The 3,499-nt window shown below is 38.6% G+C and overlaps 1 long non-coding RNA gene across 1 annotated transcript; it reads left to right on the forward strand.

The window, feature by feature from the left end:
- Positions 1 to 1,083: 1,083 nt before the first annotated feature.
- On the forward strand, positions 1,084 to 1,500 carry LOC117069774. The gene is made up of 2 exons (XR_004431662.1): positions 1,084 to 1,264; positions 1,336 to 1,500. It is a non-coding gene; the product is annotated as an uncharacterized LOC117069774 (long non-coding RNA).
- Positions 1,501 to 3,499: the final 1,999 nt, after the last annotated feature.

Consider the following 3,499-nt stretch of genomic DNA (forward strand, 5'->3'; position numbering starts at 1 on the left):
CTGTGGGGCAGAGGTTCTGGGGAGCTTCCTGGGAGAGGCACAGTGAGATCATAGGAGTCCACTACTCCCACGCAGTTTTCTGTACTTAAAGCAGGAATGTCCCTCTGAGATACTGAACCCTTTCTTCTGCAGCAAGAGAGAGTCTGGTATATTTTTATGGTGATAGAGGCAGGGCATAAACACAGTGATACAAAGCTCTCTCTAAAGGGTGTGCCTTGATTTGCAGTTGAATGAGAGTATTTTCAACCCTAAACTTCATCTAAAATGTTAGTGGTTTTCATGGTAAGTAATTAATAAAAAGCTGATACCTCCATGAGAGCAATATAGAAAACAATAGTCCACTCATTTTTAACAGAGAGAATAAGAAAAACTGTAATTGAAGAATAACCAGCTGGGCACCATGGCACAGCCTCGAGTTCCATTTACTTGGGAGTTTGAGGTGAGAAGATCACTTGAGCCAAGGATTTCAAGCCTAGCCTGGAAACACAGCTAGACTCCATTTCTTCAAAAAAATAACATTTTGGGGTCAGGACAAACCTCAAAAACTGCCCCAAAAAGAAGCCAAATTTAATTGCATCAGATTGTTGATCAATTTATGTTACAAAACAATGTCTCCATTCCAGAAATGAGCACAGTGTAACATCTAGATGGTATGTTAAGAGACACAAATGGTCAAGTAGAAAAATCAGGTAATTCAGCTGTCAAAGGCAACACTGCCAAATGACAGCGTTTCCATGGAAACTGCGTGTACATCCAGGACTGCACCTGTGAACGATGACATCATACCCTTCACAGTGTCAGTGTCGAGGACAGAGACATCACTCAAACAGACAAGCCAAGGGACTTCAGAAATATATAAGCAGAAATATAGTGTGCAAGTATGTAAAAATGAAATTAGATGACTGCTAAATGATTATCGAGACATGATCACATACTATGAAATAATATTTTCCTGAATGATAGGATTACTACCAATCTCTCCCAGGACACTCTCTACTCTGTGCACAGCCCTCCCGTCAGGCCCCACCCTGAGCTTGCCATATAGTAGGAGACATGCAAATAAGACCCCCCTTTTGGCTGATGAAAAGCAGCCCAGCCCTGACCCTGTAGCTCTGGGAGAGGAGACCCAACCTTGGGATTCCCAGCTCTCTCCACTTGGTGATCGGCACTGAATACAGGAGACTCGCCACGGAGTTTGGGCTGAGCTGGGTTTTCCTTGTTGCTATTTTAAAAGGGGATTCATGGAAAACTAGAGATATTGAGTGTGAGTAGATATGAGTGAGAGAAACAGTGAATATGTGTGGCAGTTTCTGACCAAATACTCTGTGTTTGCAGGTGTCCAGTGTGAGGTGCAGCTGATGGAGTCTGGGGGAGGCCTGGTCCAGCCTGGGGGGTCCATGAGACTCTCCTGTGCAGCCTCTGGATTCACCTTCAGTAGTTCTGCTATGCACTGGGTCCGCCAGGCTTCTGGGAAAGGACTGGAGTGGGTTGGACGTATTAGAAGCAAATCTAACAGAATACACTGCGTCGGTGAAAGGCTGATTCACCATCTCAAGAGATGATTCAAAGAACCCGGTGTATCTGCAAATGAACAGCCTGAAAACCAAGGACACGGCCGTGTGTTACTGTGCTAGAGACACAGTGAGGCGAGGTCAGTGTGAGCCCAGACACAAACCTCCCTGCAGGGGCGCGCGGGGCCACCAGGGGGCGCTCGGGACCCACTGAAGACGGGACCGTTCCCAGGAGCAGGTGCAGGGGGAGGTTTCCTTTCTCCTCAACTGGAGAAGTCAGGTTTGTGTTTTCAGAACTTTGGAGTCTTACGGGTTGTTACAGTTTTATACTGTTATTTATATGTATTTATTATCATTTGTATTTAAGTTTTAATAATTTTGAACATTGTATGTAGTGTTTTTTTTAAATATATGCTTTCAAGGAAAAATTATTCCTAATTATTTGCAGTTATTCTTCCAGAGTTTTATTAACATATCTTGCTATCAACAACTACATAGCTATGGGAACATAAATTTACACCTGTAGACATAGGTCTAAATACCACAAACCTGTGCATAAATGTGTAGTCATTTATATTTAACATTATAATAAAGTAATTTTAAAAATATGTCCTAAACAGTCAAACTTATTGAGAACTAAATATAAATTATTGGAATAATCCATAATTGATTTCAAAAATTTTATATTGATATTAATATCTATTTCTTTACTTAAACACTGTATATTGGTCATTTCAAAATAGCTAAGATAAATTTCAAATGGCCTTGATGCAAAAAATGAAAAGATTTTGAGGTGATGAATATGCTAATTAGTTATATTTCATTATTCCATATTGTATTAATATATCACAACATTGATTTGTACCTCATATATATATACAACCATAATTTATCATTTTTCAAAACAATTATTTAATCCATCCTAGGTCATTATCTTTTTTTCCCTGACCATGTCTGATTGGATTGTCCTGAGAAAACCCATCCACATGCCTGCTTCATGCAGGCTTCTGAGAGGAGCTCCATGAAGGACAGAAGGAGGCGCCCTGTGTTGAGTCCACACGACCTGAAGCCTCCCTCTCCTTGGATTAGGGCATCTCCTTGGGACCACATGGGTCTTCATTTTGTTAGAAATCCAGGGCACAATTAGAAATTTCAGCAGTAATAGCTGGAAAAACATTGAGACTATATTTAACTTCGTACTTGTGCTCTCAAATACCTTATTTCCCTAAAGGGTGTTCCTAGTTATTATTTTACACATGATATTTGTAATTAATACTAATAAGATAGGTTAAAATATTATCTCAATTATTTAAGAACTTTTGATAATAACAAAATACATGTTCCACATCTTTTTGACCAGTTTTCTCTATGAAATGCATGTCTATTAAGTTATTATAATTGGATGTCACCCTTATCTTTCTGATTTCTGGGATTTAATACTAGCAGGTATTGTTGAGTATATTTTATTAATTCATATTATATTGTTCACATTTTCAGTATGATTTTCTTATTATTTGCATTATTTACTGATTTTTAAACTAGTTCTTATACAATATTTTTAATTTTCCATTTTTATGAGATGTAATTTCTATATAAGGAATAATGCATAGATCTGCAATGTACCATTAGAGGATTTCTGGCAAATATAAACACACTTGTCTCCAACAGCCAAGGTGGGATGAAGAGGAGGCCCATCCCCCAGCACAAGTGGCCTTCTCTGTGCTTCCAGTCAGCTCCCACATTTAACACAATGTTTTGATTTCTGCCACTGTAGATTCATTGTTCATGTTTGGAGCTTCACATAAATGGACTCAACCATTATAGACCCCTTTTCTGGTAAAGTGCTACTTTTTTATGTTTGACGTTTATTTAGGCTATTTCATATGTAAAATTGAATCTGTATATTGACATTTATTCACTTAACAGACTGCCTCTGATATAAAATCTCAAAGTTTTGATATATATGGAGAAAGAGAGAGAAACAGACA

This window comes from Trachypithecus francoisi, unplaced genomic scaffold (assembly GCF_009764315.1).
Source record: "Trachypithecus francoisi isolate TF-2019V2 unplaced genomic scaffold, Tfra_2.0 Lachesis_group3, whole genome shotgun sequence".
In the NCBI taxonomy this organism is placed as follows: Eukaryota; Metazoa; Chordata; class Mammalia; order Primates; family Cercopithecidae; genus Trachypithecus; species Trachypithecus francoisi.